The sequence below is a fragment of the Canis lupus genome, chromosome 29 (assembly GCF_011100685.1).
Source record: "Canis lupus familiaris isolate Mischka breed German Shepherd chromosome 29, alternate assembly UU_Cfam_GSD_1.0, whole genome shotgun sequence".
In the NCBI taxonomy this organism is placed as follows: Eukaryota; Metazoa; Chordata; class Mammalia; order Carnivora; family Canidae; genus Canis; species Canis lupus.
Genome location: NC_049250.1, coordinates 14,301,967 through 14,319,465, shown reverse-complemented (window position 1 = coordinate 14,319,465; position 17,499 = coordinate 14,301,967). Strand labels below are relative to the sequence as shown.

General features: G+C 36.7%; 1 long non-coding RNA gene across 1 annotated transcript; it reads left to right on the top strand.

Moving 5' to 3' along the window:
• The first annotated feature begins 1,091 nt into the window (after positions 1–1,091).
• On the top strand, positions 1,092–17,228 carry LOC111093147. The gene is made up of 4 exons (XR_005381006.1): positions 1,092–2,623; positions 12,077–12,310; positions 14,653–14,677; positions 16,403–17,228. It is a non-coding gene; the product is annotated as an uncharacterized LOC111093147 (long non-coding RNA).
• The last annotated feature ends 271 nt before the right edge of the window (positions 17,229–17,499 follow it).

Sequence of the window (17,499 nt, the reverse complement as noted above, 5' to 3'; positions counted from 1 at the left end):
AAACTGTGTTATGCATTTTGATAATCTACTTCAATAAATATAACCACATAATGATGATTATTTAGAAATATAAGTAGCAACAGTAAATCTAAATAAAGACATTATTTATAAAATTGGGACTAGTAATATTTTCCCACATATTGGTAGGATAAAAGTTATTATTATTATTTTTTGGTCTCTTTATTCTAGATTGTTGGTAATTTGGAAATAAGAAGAAAAATAAATTATGTCTGGGGAAGTCCAGAGAAAAGAATCTGGATTCAGGGTGATTACTGCATGTTCTTTATCCTTGAAATTGTTCTGGGTATTATCAAGTAATATATATTTCCTCCCCTTTTACTTCACAGGGTGAAGCATTCCAGTCATCACTGTGCTGGTGAGTCTCCTCTGCTTTTTCTGTGTCACTGTTTCTCACTGAAAAGGATCTGAAATGATGCAGGGATGAGGGATACATACTGTAAGATCAGTCCTTTCTTTTCCTTTCCTTCGCTATAGCCAATATGAATGAAGACCCAGAGGGAAAAGGAGGCAGAGGAGCTGCCAAAAACAGGCAATGGAAGAAAGTAAGTGAGATGGGAAGAAGAGTCACCAGACGCATCCTGGGATGAAAATGAAAAGATGTTGAAGATTTGTCATTTTCATTGTTACCATTTTATGTTATATTTTGAATACAAGAGCTTTTGTGGAGGAAGTGTGTGTGGTTTTAAATAATGGTTTACAGAAAATTCATCTTTAATTTAATGTACCTGTTCCTCATAGGATTTTTAAATCTGTTTATTCCTGAGCACTAAAGAGATTCATAAGCAAAAACAAAACAAAGCAAACAAAAAAAGCTCTCTATAAGTGAAAGGGTGGAATTCTAATTATTTATCAAATTTGTTCAGTTATTATCATCATGGGATAGCTACATATTTGCATTCATTTTTTTCCTAAATACATACTGTTTAATTGAATATTCACTAATCTGCATAATTCACTTTTTTTAAAGCTTTCTATACTTCTTGTTTGCACTTTTGAGGTCCAGAATTTTATTTTATTTTATTTTATTTTATTTTATTTTATTTTATTTTATTTTATTTTATTTTATTTTATTTTATTAATTAATTAATTAATTAATTTATTTATTTATTTATTTATTTTTTGTGAAAGAAGGAGCAAGGGGAGGGGCAGAGGGACAGAGAGAAAATCTCAAGTAGACTTCACACTGAGTGAAGAGCCAGCCTTAGGGCTTGATCTCACAACCCTGAGATCATGACCAGAGCCAAAACCAAGTGTCAGACACTTAACCAACTAGGCCACTCAAGCACCCTGAGGCCTGGAATTTTAGAAAACGCTTCTGACAAGAGTATATTTCAACCTGGTAGGAATTACCCTTGCTTGATAACCTTGACTGGTCAATAACCATGGATGAGCCATGGATTGATTTGTTTTTAATAACGAGGTCTTAGCCCCTATGATAGTCATTTCTATCTAATGTGGAGTTTGGAACAGCATCCCATTTTCTTCTGATGCTCTGTGAACTGCCCTCCTCTACTTGCTAAAAAGTATGCCAGTCCCAGCCTAGTGGTAACTAACTTGTAGCATTATTCAGCGTGAGACTAGCCCATAAAAGGATAATGTATTTGGATATTTTGATGATGCTTCACAGAGACTGGATCTCCAAAGCCTGTGTTCCACTTGCCCCTAGGATAAGGAAACTGGTGGAGGTACTCTGCAAGGAAAAGGAAATAATGTATTTACTCGCCCCCCCCCCCCCCCCCCGAGTCTTTGAAGAGGCAGAAAGTCTGGTGGGGAATTACAGCACTGTGTAATCTGCTCTTTGCCTCTCTTTTAAAGAGGGCCTAGGACATAGCCCATGCCAGATACATACAGCATCTGCTCTTCTTTCTTTGGCACCCTATTCTCAGTGTCAGGAGGCTGGACCTCATGGACCACATCAGCTAGCTCCTCACAGGCTAATAGCTGGATTTAGCAAATGAGGAATCTTGGCAAGAGAAGGAGGGGGAAAATGAAGTCATGGCACATTTCCTCCTGGCTCCCTCTACTTAAGAGCTTGCCTCAGACTGATGGTATCTCTTGATGGAAGGTCACTTCTCTCCAATACTCCTTTTGTACATAACTATTCTGTTTCAGCAATTCCTCCCATGCACCATCCCTCAGGAATAGAAGTAGTAACAGCCCACTCCTTTAGCCCCAGAGTCTTCTCTCATGTTTTCCCCACTCTCTACACACATTTTTGTGAATAATCCTTTTGAAAATAGGTCCTCCTTGAGTTATGATAATTTGTATGTGTTATCTGTTTCCTGTTGGAATCCTAGTTGACAAATACAGTCAATAATGAATAGTTTATTAAATATTTACTATTCCAAGAGATTTATGGGTATTGAATCATTAAATCCACTTATGAGGACAAATCAGGAGATACTATGATTATCCCCATTTTACAGCCGAGGAGAGATTAAACCATACGCACAAGGCACACAGCAAGAAAGCGGTGAGATGTGATTTGCACCAGAGTGTTCTGTCTCCGGAGCTTGGGCCCTGCGCAAATACCCATTCAATGAATGAATGCAGCTAGAAATGCATGAGGGGTGCAGTTTTCCTGTTCCTTCAGAAGTACTGGGTATGATAATTTACATTTTTAGCTAATTTAATCTATAAAGAGTTACTTCATTTTAATTTGCATTTTGTTGATTAATGATGAATATTTATTTCCGTATGTTATCCCTAGCCACTTGTCCTCAAAAGAGATTGTCTTTTTGTGGTCTTTGACTATTTCTCTATTAAAATCATTGAGTTTTCCTATTTTATGGGTTCTTTATATAATCAAATTTCCCAGTTTTTTACATTTTTATTTTTATTATATTTTTGACACAAAATTACATTTTTTGTAACTTCACTTAGAAAAGGTGATTTTATTATTTAAGAAAGACATGGCCATTGAAATATGTTTATTAAACACATAGAAGGAAAGGAAATAAAATAAAACTCCTTTAGAATCATGCTAGTCAGAGATATTTGTTGTTCCCAATTTGAGCTATTTTCATGTAGGTTTTATTTAATGTTTGTAAATGATGTTTTACAATATATCGTGTTTTGAAACTTTTAAATTTAAAACACTGTGAATATCTTTGCATGTCTTCACATTTTTGTGTATGGTATCTGATTTTATTTCCATATATAACATTTGTAATTAAAATAAAATGCATGCTTACTGTAAAATATTCAACTAATAAAAAATTTCCCTCTGTCATCACTGCCCATACGCTGCATGGGGAGACACTCATAGCAATTTGTTGTATAGCCTCAGGATTTCTTTTTACATACATACAAACACATACATAGATGTGTTATCACATGGGCACATGGTTGGTTTAATTAATCTTCTATTTTTGAATATTTATGTTGTTTCCAGATTTTTACGTTATATTGAAATCCAAGACTCTCAATAGCTGACATACTCAAAGATACATAGACACTGTCTTTGAGATAAACACTGACCAACAGCTCAAACAAACTGTACATTTTTGTAGACCGTATTTTCTTCCAGGACTCCTCAAAAAGAAAATGGTAAAATAATGAACCACATCTTACAATGTATTAATAATAAACATAAAAAATTGCTTCAAAAGGGAGATTTCTTTTTGAAATAGTTATATTGCATTATAAAAAATAACACATATTTATTGTAGAAAACTTGAAAACTACACATAAAAAATCTAAATAAAAATTCCCCCAAATCTCAGTACCCCAAAATAGTCATATTTTAATGTAAATTCATTTATAGTGCTTTCTTTTTGTGATATGATCACACTTTACTATTATCAAATATTCAAGAGCAGGAACAAAGGATTGGAGTGAACAGTTTCTGATAGGGTGCCACATGCGCAAGGAGACTGGTTTCCCTGCATCCTACTTTATGGCATTTAAAAAGCTCTGACCGCCTCCCTATCTCCATTTGATACCAGTGCTTCCTATTGATTATGATCACCAATACCCTCCCAGTAAAATCCAGAATGGTTTCCATGATTTGATGCCAAGAGCCTTAAATGATACGCTGTGTAAGGAGGATTTCCATATTATTTTTCCAAATTACTTTTTAGCTTTCACAACACCATCTGTTGAATAATTCTTATCTTTGTCCTTTCTCACTCAAAACATTCTGTTAAATAACTAAGTCTCTTTCTAGGCCGTATTCTTCTTTTAATCTATCTGCATAATTTTCAACTATATGATTTTGTTGTTTGCACCTTCATTCATTCAACAAATATTTATTGAGCAGTTATGTTATTTGTGTTAGCATAACAGTGATCAAAACTAACAAAGAGGGGCAAAGACAAAGAGTATAGTGGGCTATGCTATTTTATGGTGAGTGATAGAGAAGATTTCCTGGATAAAGTGACAATTGAGCAAGAAACCAAGTAAGGAGGTTAAGAGCTATGTGACTATTTAAAGAACAAGAATTCCAGTTGGGAGTTGAAAGGGAAACATGAGAGTGGAAATCTTGAGCTCAGGCAGGACTGGCATATTTCAGGAAGTGCAAAAGAGTCAATATGGTTGAAATGAAGTGATTGGGAGTAAGAAGTATGAAAAGAGATCAGGGAGGGGCTGGGGTCTGGTGACTCTGAGCATGTGGGCCCCTAGAAGACCTTTCCCTTTTATTCTAAGAGAGATGAGAAGACATGAGAATCTGAGCCAGGGAGTGAAATTCATGACATTGCTGGCTCTTGTTTTGAAAATAGAACATGGTGGGCAATAGACAGGGCAAGAATGAAAGCCTGGCCACTAATTAGGAGGCCATTGCAATAATTTAGGTGAAAGCTTTATGATGTATCAGAAATGGAGTAATAACATTTGGAAGGGCTGGGGAAGATTAGTTGTGAGCCTCCAGAAAACTAGAGTCACAATCTAATAATCTTTATATTCTGATTATCAGCTAGCCTAGCCATTCCACACATCCCACACATCCCACAAATATTTCTTGAATGAACTCCCTTATGGGACGTCCAAGGCCACAGCCTGCTGGACTTCCAGGCCAGAGGTTTTGCCTTTTTGCTAATGTCTCTCTACTTTTGGTCTCTTCCTCTCAGAGAAAGGGTTCCACAGAGTCACCTTGTTTTCTGCTCTTCAGAGCTTTTCTTAAATACTCCATCTTCTTCTGGCATGTCTTTTCCATAGACAACTTTTACCCTTTTAAAATTTGGTGAAGGGATGCCTGGGTGGCTCAGCGATTGGGCATCTGCCTTTGTCTCAGGGCGTGAAACCAGGGTCCAGGATCGAGTCCCACAATCAGGCTTTTTGCAGAGAGCCTCCTTCTCCCTCTGCCTATGTCTCTGCTTCTCTCTGTGTGTCTCTCATGAATAAATAAATAAAGATCTTTAAAAAAACTTGGTGAATATTGTACCATTCATTCATTTCTCAAACAGATATTTACTGAGCACCTCATATCCATTGGGCACTCTGTTAGGCTCTTATAGTAAATGTATCAGGAAGTAAAATAGACAAAATGCCTGCCTACAGGGAGATTCTATTCCAGCAGAGGAAGAGAGAAAGCAAAAAATAAACACAAAATGGAAGTAAATGGTGGGGTACACTAGAAGGCGGGACATGCATGCTATCAGCAGATGCCAGGAATGCACTTGAGATCAGGGCTCAGGGTTGGGGGCAGAGGCAGGTACAGGACTAATTTGGAGGGCAATTCAGATTCACAGTGAGCAGCTACATGGGCTCTGTCTAACATTGCACCAATGATTCTTGCTTAATCCTCAAAATAGGGCTTCCGAGTTTCCTATTATTTCTTTTCAGTTCATTTTTTTCATAGGTATCCCTGATATTCACTTTCTAACAGGATGTTAAAATACATTTACTAATTTTAAGAATCATAACAACATACATATATGGAACATTTTATAGTTTCTGTTGATTTTTAATGCAATGATTTTTTTTTGGCTTTGAGCCATGATGCCAGAAAATTGTGTAGTTAAATGCATACTAACATGAATTAAAACCAAGGGAAGCAGAACTCACAAAGAGTTTATCATTTGTCCCCAGCTACATATATTGAATCAAAAAATCTTAGGGTTCACAAAGTCCAATTTGTTAAATGAGATTTGTGATTTTGTTTTATATGTACATAAAATTTTCTCTTATAAGCCTATTTATTGATAGAGTCTGTGAGAATTTTGAACTCATAATAATGACAGAAAATGTGGGGGAAAAAAGTCAAGAAGGAAGAATATTGTATAAGAGGCAAATGGGGAGGAAATCTAATCAATTTTCATGAGACCATATGACCAGACCTTGAAAGGGTCTACTTACTCACCACAGGTCATCTATACAAGTCGCATTTTAGACACCCACCCCTCTTCACACAAAGTAAGTTAGCTTCCTCCTAGAGAAGAAGGCACCCTCCAGAGTCTCAAATCAGTCATTGTTAGGAAATCTAATGTTAACCGAATGCCTCCTTTTCTCTGCACCATTCCTCCTATTTTGCTCTAATATTTTAAACCTGGTTCTCAGTAAGTTGCTTTTGTCTCTTAATACAGAACCATGTGCCTTAAGCTTGCTCAATGTGATGATGTAAATGAGGCTTTGCTTGATAAATTAATAGGATGGGGAACAATGTTTCATCTGATTTGAACAGCAAAGAATAAATCCCTAACCTCTCACTTTCATTTTTCACAGAAAGATTATATAATGCTGTGAGGAAGGAATCCAAATTAGCCTGGTCTATGTAGTCTTCTAACACAGTAGTTGTTGCAGGATCTGTTCTGGGAGGATATCAAGAAGGACGGTTACAGAGTGGTCAGTCCAAGAAAAATCAGAGATAACCTCCTTCTGATACCACCGTGGTCTCCTGCACTTTCTATGGTAATCTTACTGCCAATAAATCTCTCTTTCTTCAAATTATAATACCATCCTACTGGGTCATTTATTGGAATGACTACCCCATCTCTTCCTACTGTGATATTATAGGAAAATACTTAGTTTCCAATAATCACATTTTCTATGCTGTATCCTATCAAAGTATGAGTTAATACTCCCTTTTGGCTAGTGTTTTTATTTAAGAAGCAAAATTACCACTTTAGGAAGAATTAAAGAGTATAATTTCTTTAAAAAAAGATCTAAACATTCCATGCCAAATGCCATACAAAATACAATATAAAACAGATCACCAAACTCTCTGATTCATTTGTGGCGGTTAGCCCTGCTGGTTATCCACAAAGTGTGCATAACTGATGTCTTCAACTGAATTGTATTGCATGGTTTCATATGACAGCAGAGGGAAATGACTTGGAAAATACAAAAAAAAAAAAAAGTATAAAACTTTAGAACAACAGCTTAAAGTGTTTAATGAACTATAAACAGCTTCCACTGTTTAAATGTCTATGAGCAGTGCAATGACAAAGAACAGCAAGGAAGGAATAGAACACTGTGCAGTTTATAATTAGAGCTATTAAGAGTACTAAAGTGAATATAGAAAGCAGCTACTAAAAGCGAGCTGCTCACCAAACCTTATACAAAACACACACTCGAGGGTGCGTCTACACTAGCCCTTTAAAAGGAAACACATTAAAGCACATTTATATCTGCTTGGTGTCAGCATGTAGGCAACAAAAATGCATTACTCCCAAAGAATGCTTTCTATTATGTGCAATAACATCTATATTATACATCACAATGATGGGCATTATTGTGGTGTCATTGCCATAGCTTTCAACATTAACACTATGGGAAAATGGACTCTTTCCGAGCACCGTAAGCGAAAAAAATGCTTGGTGGAAAACATAATGTTCATCAGTGAATTCATGTTACTCCCAAATGAATTTTATTTGTCAATAATGCATAAATGTGCCTCATGCAGGTATGTCCAAGATTTTTCCGTTTTACTTTTTATACTTGGAGGATTTTGAGCAACTCATTTATTATGAATGAGCTGTTTTAGAGTTATAGTGAGCTACTTGGTGCTGTTAATTACAGTGTGACTTGGAGTCTAAGAAGAGCCATGTGTGAAAAAGGGACAGAGAGGCTGTGCCAGGAACGTGTCATATTCCTTAGAGTGCCTATAACTCATAGTGCCCACGATAAAACAAAACACAACAGAACAAACAAACAGAAACCACTGCTCTACAAGGTTCAGTGCACTGTCTTTGTTCATACCCTAGTTATCTTAACTGCTTGAAATGACTTCTTTGCCATCGTCTGTTATAGCACAAGGTGTCTGCAAATGTCAGTGGCACAATTCAAATACGGGTAAGTTCAAGGAAAGGCTGGTGATCACCCATTTTCATATGATTGATTGATTGATTACGCTGAGTCCCCTAAGGCCTTTGTCTGTAAAAGATGCAGGCTTGAGAGTATGAATGTTGGCCCACATCTTCTTCTATTACTAACAAGCAGGCTGGCTTTGCATTTTGACTCAAGCTCAGTATCTCGGTGTCCTCTTTTAAATAATGCACATTTTGTCACCAAGTTCATAGGCTTTTGTTAGACTAACTAGACTGCATACATACATTTGTACAAAATTCATACATGTAGCATCTGGTTCAATAAATAGGACTTCAACACCTCAGTCCTGGTTCTTATGGCTAATAATTCCTAAAGATAATAATGCTTTTCTGTTGTTGTCTTTACTGATCTGAGAGGCAGAATCAGAAATTTTCTGTTTGAAATACCTCTTTACCCACACTCAAAATGGAGAAAGTAGATGTTTGAATGGGTTGTGTAATTGCGACTATTTGGTTTCCCATTTGAACTTTCATGTTAGACAGCATGTAACTTTATAGAGTGGTTAATACAATGAGGAAATGGTGCTCCAGGGGCCCTTTCAGGGTCCAGGGACCCTCCTCCAGAAACCAATGGTTCTATCAGGTCTCACCCTGCAGCTGACGCAGAGATAGTCTGCATGTACCCTCCTCCTGCTATAGGCAAAACCCTTGGGACTAGATATTGCTGAGGGGCTGGTCATGTGCCATATGATACAGACACCTAAGCAGAACAAAGAATACACCTTTAATTACATATGCAAAGATCTTTTTTCCCAAATTATCATACGTTCTAAAAATTAAGACATGGATATAACCTTTTTAAGGGCCACCATTCAACTCAGTATACTAGCTTATAAAGAAAATAATTAAACTCCTTCATGTAGCATCAGAAGGCCTTCATCTAAATCTGGACTCTACTGAATCCCTTGGATATTATGCTCAGCCATGCTAAACTGCTTGCCATTTCCTGAATGCCTCTTCCCATTCACCTCTCAGGGCCTTTGCTCACTGCTTTATCTGCCAAGCATTAGCTTCATTATTTTTCTGCCTACCAAATGCAATGCATCTTTTAAGACTCAGTTCAAGCATTACTTCCTTTATGAACTGTGTCCTGAGTCCTGAGCCTGCTTTACTCTCTATTATCACGGAGTTCACAAAGAAGTATTGTGACACTATTGTAATCACATGTACTTTTATTACATTAACATTTTGAAGCTCGTTTGTCACTGTCTGGTTCCTCCTACCCTCAATCACCTGCCTTCATCCTCATCAGCCTATGTTTTTTATCTTTAAATTTACATCTCATAGAATTTTCATCTCCAGAGTCTGGTATGACACTTGGCATATGGTAGGCTTTTATAAAAGGTTGCTAAATAACATTGACAACTGAGTACCTATTATATACTAGTCACCTCACAGGGAATTTATGTATGAGACAATATTGGCTATAATCTTCAAAACAAGACTGGAAGGCAAGTATTCCTAGTCCTATTTTAGCAATGCAAAACTAAGACTTAGAGTAGTAAATAGCTTGCTCAAGGCCATAGAGAAAATAATTGGAAAAATTAGTATTTGAACCAAACTTATCCAACTTGAGCCAATGTTATTTTCATTTTAAAATATTGATCACCTAAATGTTGTTATTATAACGTAAGGGGTGCTTGAGTGGCTCAGTCAGTTAAACATCTGCCTTCAACTCAGGTCATGATCCCAGGGTCCTGGGATTGAGCCCACATCGACTCTGTTCAGCAGAGTGTCTGCTTCTTCTTCTCTCTTTCCTTCTCCCCCTGGCTCATGCATGCTCTCTCTCTCTCTCTGTCTCTCTCTCTCAAAACAAATAAAATCTAAAAAAAAAAAAAAAAAAAAAAAGATATTTGTGTGAGTAATTAGAGTTGGTAGAATAGGATTTTGGAACTATAGACATCTGAATTGTAGATAAAAACTTTATTAAAATAATGTTTTTGGATTACCTACTATGTGCCAGGTATTATTCTAGCACCAGGGATATAGCTGTGAATAAATAAGTCCAAGTCCCTGCTCTTACAGAGTTTACATTTAGAGTTTAGTCCCTGCTGATACAGAGTTTACACAGTGGAAAGGAGGGGAGCAAATGAATAAAGCTTAGGCAGTGATGAGTCTAAAGAGAAGAAAGTGAATCAGAGTAAGAAAACAGAGTGATGCAGAGGTCTTTTTATAGAGGATTATCAGTCCTTTTTTTAAGGGTCTGCCATTTGAGCCAAGATCTCAATGAAGTAATGGCAAAGAACAGCCATGAGGCAACTGGGAAATGACCATTATGGGCAGGGAACAACTAGCATAAAAGCTTTGCATTGGGAAGCTCTGGAGAGCATTAGGAAGCCAAGGACAGCAAGGAGGCCAGTGTGGACAGAATGGAACAGTCAATGGGAAGAAAGAATGAGATCCATCCCAGAGGGAGTGAGGGAACCACATGTGTAGGTCTTATCAGATACTGAATTTTTCTGTGAGATGGAAAGCCTTGGAGGTTTCTGAGCACAAGTATGAATATGATCTGACTTAGGTTTTAAAGGGTCATTCAGGGTGTGAAAAGAGTCAAGAGGTCTTCAGATTGTTGGAAACAATCATGGTAGTGGCTTCCTCAGCAAGGAGGCAGAGGGGTTAGGAGGAATTAGTGGATATATATATATACCAAAGTTAGACCCAAGAGAAGATGCCCTAGATGTGGGATGTTAATAGAAAGCAGATTGGAGGGTGACCCCCATGTTTGGAGAGTCTTTAGTCTCTACATGTTATCTCAAGTCATGAAAATGAGAGAGGTAACCTGTGGTAAGTAACAAGTGCTGTGAAACACTTACATTTATAACAGCATTTATAAACTCCTACATTTATAACCAACAGAAAAATAATGAGAGCCAATGTGAGCCACATATGCATTCTTAAACACTCCTGCAGCAACATTAAGTCAAAAGTAACAAGAGAAATGCATTTAAATATGCACTTTGCTTATCCCAGTACATCTAAAATTCTACCAACATGTAATTATTATAAAATACAGTTGATCTTCATTATTTGTGGATTTGGTATTTGTAAATTTACCTAAGAGCCAATATTTACTGTAACCCCCAAATCAAAATATTCAGCACTTTTACAATCATTCATCGACATGCACAGAGTGGTAAAAAGTCGGGTAACTGGACACACACATTCCCTGAAGTCAAACTAGGTGACGCTCTATCTCCCTGTTTCAGCTCTCACACTTTTTTTTTTTTTTTTTCAGCTCTCACACTTTAAAACAAGTGTTCTTTTCAAGGTATATTCAGTGCCATATTCACCACAACTTTTTGTCCTTTTTGATGGTGATTTTGCTATTTAAAATGGTCCCCAAGCATAGCTCTGAAGCTCTGAAGTTCTGTCTAGCATTCCTAAGTACAAGAAGGCTGGGTTGTGTCTTAAGGCGAAAACAAAGTGTATTAGACTAAGCTTTGTTCAGGCAGGAATTATAATGCTATTGGCCATGAGTTCAATGTTATGAATCAACAATATAGATTAAATAAGAAGTCTTTAATGAGAAACACACATAACACAAGGTTACATATTGATTGGTAGCTGAAAGTATTGTGACCAAAGGATTACAGGAACATACCCCTGTGTTCCTCCTGGAAGCAATGGTTCAGTATTCACTAATTTGTGTTCCCAGAATATTATAGAACATAACTACTGCAAATAATGAGTTGATTGTTTATTAATGAGATAATTTACATGAGATTTTCATACTAAGTGTTCAAATTCTGGTGTGCATAATAACATCCTCATATCTTAATTTGAACTAGCCACATTTGAGAAGTCTAATAGTCACATGTGACTACTGACTGCCATTTTGGACACCAGAGAATTAGAACTAAGATAGAGGTGAAGGAAACAGCAGAGAAGACTAAAAAGGAATGGCTGGAGAGTCAGAGAAGAAAAACCAGAGAAGTTCAATGGTGTGGAAGAGGGCATGAAGTGCGAAGTTGCGCAAAGAGAAAGTTCCATTCATTTGGAAAGTTCCTGAGACAGCAAGGACAGTGAGTGCTTTATTTCTGGCTGCATAGACTTTATCATTTATCTTAGCAAGTGATACGTGGTTCAAAAATGATGACTGAGAGCAGGTGAAATCATTATGACTAGGGGGTAAAAAGTGGAGAAATTGGGTCGAAAATCCTTTAAAGAAGCTTGGCTATGAAAAAGAGCTTGGATGTTGATTGCATATGTGAAAAGATATTAATGAATGCTAATTGTGAGCACAAACACCCAAAAGTATAGGGAATTGCCGGCCTATTTGTGAAGCCTACTAAGAAGGAATCGCTAGAACTTTCGGTATTTTTCCTGAACAGTAAGTACCAACTGCTCATTTTTTTCCCTGGGGAGGAACACAGAACGCATAGCAACAGATTTGACAGTTGTGCAATTTGCAACATGGAAAATGAAATCAAATAAAGTCAGCAGCCTTGTGGCAGGGCTTCACTGGTAAGGAAAAGAGCTCTCATTTTTCTTTTCTAGGCATGTGATTGCGAAATACCTCTCCCATGGTATTAGAATTGGACTGATTTTCAACTTAACAATTTTGCTCTGCAGGGTGATTGGAGGTAAACAATTAAAAAAAAAGTGTTGCCTCATGTTTTTGCTGATTTTTTAGTTTGTATTAAGTTTCAGGTCAGTCTGTGCGTACAAGCCTTATGGCACTATGGACCTGTGTACATGGAATGTCTCACAAGTACTGTGTTGGCCAATGTTTGTTACTCCTGGTTCTGAGGTAGTTTAGAGAGCAGGAAGCCTCCTGGAGTCACAGGTTTCTAGAGGGTCACTGGCACCTAAGAGAGCACTAAAAACTCCATGTCCTCATCTTACTAACTACTCTGCAAAGTGATATGTTGTCCAAAATGTTTTCAAATGGGAAACCAAATAGTTGCAACTACACTTATGCAACCCACTCAGACTTCTACTTTCTTCATTTTGAGTGTGGGTAAAACAATATTTCAAGAAAGGACCTATTTTCTGCATGATAAATTATCATGTTAATTATTTGAAGAAAGCTTATAAACATAAATTCTGATTATGTTTCAGAAGTGGTGCTTATAAACCAAAGCATAAGAGATAGTATATTTTTTAATAGATCGTGACCACAAAAGAGTGCTCCTAAAATATAGGTATTTGTTTCTTTATTTATTTGACAGTAGTAATATTATTCTTTTATGGTGGATAGGAGACTCCCTTCTGTGAGACACTGTAACCTGTCCCCAGTCTTTGTTGGTGAGGTTTGAGAAATCTGCTTTGGGCAGAGGATGACTTTTCTGGGCACAGTGTAACAGTGTATAGCCTCCTCTTGAAAATATCCCTTATCTCCAATAAAAATTTGAACCTACCAATCATTAGTAAATGCCTTATATAAACCCGAGAAGGATCTAGTTTCAACATATCAGGGTCAAAATAGAGTCATGTTGGAAACAGTGATACTTGACATCAGGGTTTACAAATAAATGTATTCACTTATACCTCACACTTCTTTATATAATAAGATTTGGGGTACCTTATAATAACAGGGCCACAGAAAGCTATTAATGACTTCTGATGGACACAATTCACTAGGCTTCTGAATTATTTGCCAATAACACTCTTCTGCAAAGGCACTGTGCCAACACAAAATAGATGGTGTCAATTGCAACTCTGCTCCCTCTTGCGATAAGATAAAGTAGGAGAGGGCACCAAGAAGGTCCATAAAATTGGCTCTATTATCATAGAACAAAAAAATCTGAAAAAATGAATTGTGCACTCAGTAGACCAAACCCATTGTAACACATGCAGAGTAGCACCTACCAGCAATCTAATGCTGGAAGAAAATACATAGTGAGTGATGGAAAACAGATGGAGAAGGGTGGAGACGTGAAAGGATGAAACCATTAGCAACATTCGAAGGGTCACTGGACATAGCTGGAAGTCAGTTGCATCACACCACACACCCACTGAAATAGTTCACATGGAGATCATCAGATTCTTTTCATATGTATCTGAATTTATAGCAGTGTATTTTCTCTTTCACAAACACTTAGACTCTTTCAGATCACTTGAGGTTTAATTTTACACACCGAAGGCAAATTTATTAAACCGCTAACTGTTCTGAACATCACCTGGTTATTTAGAAGCAGTTTGCATTGTTCCACAGTGTGTACTGGATTTAAAAGAGCTCCATACCCAGTGCTGTATGAGTTTATTTTATTTAGTTGCATTAGCTTTTGATGAAAACTCAGCTTTCAATTTCAGGTGCAGCCATATGTGAATTAAATGAGTATTATGTATGTCACAGCACCTTGAAATTTAATGTGCATGCTTTAGTCACAAGTTTACCATCTCCTTTTTGTCTTAAAACCAGGTCTTTGTGTGTTCCACGAGAGCAGGTAAGAGTGTGTTGATGCGTTTCAGTGGCTACAAGAAAAACAATTGAATTGGGGGGTAAAACACTCAATCTTTCTTACTTTGTCCAAAGCTAATCATCCTTTAACAGTAACTAAAATATTAGTCTTTGTAACGTGTTAATGATGTTTGGGCCATATTTTAAGAAAGTCAATAAAATGTGAAACTTTTTCAACATTTCTTTAGAGCCTATAGTTTCCTCTTTAATGCCTCGTCATTCTGAAGAGGCTGGCTGTCTTATTGCCAAATTTCCACCTCTTTTTGCCTTTGCTGGATTTAGTCAGTACAAGCCAGACCTCTAATGTTATTTTAATGTTGGGGAGGGGGTTCATTTAATTCAAATATATTTTCATTTTAAAGTTATAATGACTAAGTACACCTGCTCACTTAAAAATTAGCACCTAGTTAGGCAGTTTTCAATAGCCTAATCATCTTTTGATTGTCTCCACTTGTATCATAGACAGTTCACCTGCTCTTCATCTAAACTTAAATGTTTCCTGTTTACACGTCTGAAAACACTGAAAGATGATAATATTTAGAAAACAAAGAAAACTGAAACCTACATTCAAATGCATTATTTATATAATTATCCTGTAATTAAAGTAATTATAGTTTGTGAAAAATGAGACTTTTTTTAAATTTTCATTTAGATTTCTCATGGGATAAACTGTGAACATGTAAAAAGCACACACACACATAAGTTATCAATGATGCTATCTGAACAATAAATAAAATGTTACCTCCAGATTTAGGGATTTGAAATCTGCTTTTTTTCTTTCTGAAACAAATACACACAGAAAGCCATTCAGTGAGTTAATCCTACAGAAGGGATTACCTAGATTGAACTTTGGGAAATCTTTAATCCTCTATAGTTTCAACAGCAACAATAAGAAAACGTCCCAGTTACACCTTGCTGAGCGATGCACTGGTGCTAAGGATAGTTGGTCATGTCATATAAATGATGAGTCTCCAGCATTTCCTACAAGATTTGGACAGTGTCAGATAAGGCCATGAGACACGAGTGTGCTTGAGGGTGTGCAGAGGAAATGCAGAATTTTCAAAGAGTCCCTGACAAGCACTCACAGTTGGATTTTCATTATCTTCAATGAGAAGGCATATCAGTCAGGTTTTTGCTATACAGTGCCATCCGCATTACTGCTTTTTATATGATTTCAAAGTGGACAGCACAGTTTGTGTCCAGTTTTTCATTCTAAATATCCTATTCAATAGTTATTCTTCTTTTCTATACCTTTAAACAGATTTTTTTTTTAAACCACAGTAAGATCACATCACACTTTGGAAGCATTAGTTTGAAAGTGAGCTAATAGATCTGGCTCTGAGACCATCTTCAGAGGCTCCTTTAAAAAAAAATACTTGGAATTGAACCACATAAGTTTTATTTTCTCTATGCTTTTGATCAAGTTTTATGGGAGGAAGTGAAAAGTGCTCAGAATATCCTCATGCAATTTTTACAGAGAGATTCTATATTCTTGTATATACCCCCACAACACTTTCCAAATACCTGGCTCCAATCCTCATGTAAGGACTCAGGTTGTCCAATTGTTGGTTCTAAGACTAGATCATCACCACTAAAGTTAAAGGGAAAGTGGATGACAAAAAATATATATATATCTGTGGCCTCGATACTTTTGCTTTCAGGATGCATTAGTGACAGCATGCCGGTGACATCCATCTCTGATTGTCCACAGGTCCTCAACACCTGAAGCTGCTGCCTTTGCTGTCACTCATTCCTTTGTGTACTGACTTCAACAATCCTTAAATACCCAGAACAAGAGAGTAGGAGAGATGAAGCAGTCAACAATGCTACATTCCCAAACATTGACATTTTCTCAGATCGTGACCACAAGGCCTGGACTATGAAGCAGAGATGAATATCCTTTGCCAGAGGGTCAAGCTCACAGTAAATAGGAGGGCAGGAGCCTGAACATCATGAACACTTCTCCACAGAGAATCCATCCTGGATCCCTGGAATCTTGCCACTTGGAAGTCATACCTACACACACGACCTTCAAATCATCTACTTACACTGCCTGGACTCCTCCTCAGGTTAAATTATTGAACTCACAATACCTAAAAGTGACTTTCTGTGAAAATGACCTTTACCAGGAAGCATTAGTACTGTCATCGGTAGAAAAATGGCAGGTATACAAAACTATGTCATCTGAAAGAACAAATAAAGAGAAAATCAGATACTAAGGATGCTGATAAAGTTGAAGTGAAAATTTAATATATTAAACTGTGATAGGTGATCTCTAAGGAGTTTGATTTCAATTGCAGTATTATGTGCTTTTGTAAACAGCTTTTTAAAAGAGACAGAGTAGCACATAATGTTTAACACACTCAGACTACCAGTTAGTTGGTATAATCTTGGCAAAGAAAAAAGAAAATCAGTATATCAAAAACTCCTTTTCTAAAAATACAGGTACTCTGTCAGGAAGGAAAAAATGAGAAAGTCTGGTGAATGCACATTGCCAGTAAAACAGGATAACTGTCTTCAGAAGAGAAAATATAATATGTGCTGTATTATTTTCTATAATTCAGAATAAAAACTTAGAAAACAGCTATTTTGTTTTTGTAACATATGTGTCCACTCATTCATTTATTCATAACAAAATATTTGGAGCAACTTTTATGCATCAGACACTGTTAATGTCCTTGGAAAACAAAACAAAGTCCCTACCCTCAAGGAACTTACATTCTAGTAAAGATACATTAACACAAAGTGATGAAGAGAGATTTTATAGGTTTTATGCCAGGTAGATTATATTATGGGGATACTGCTTAC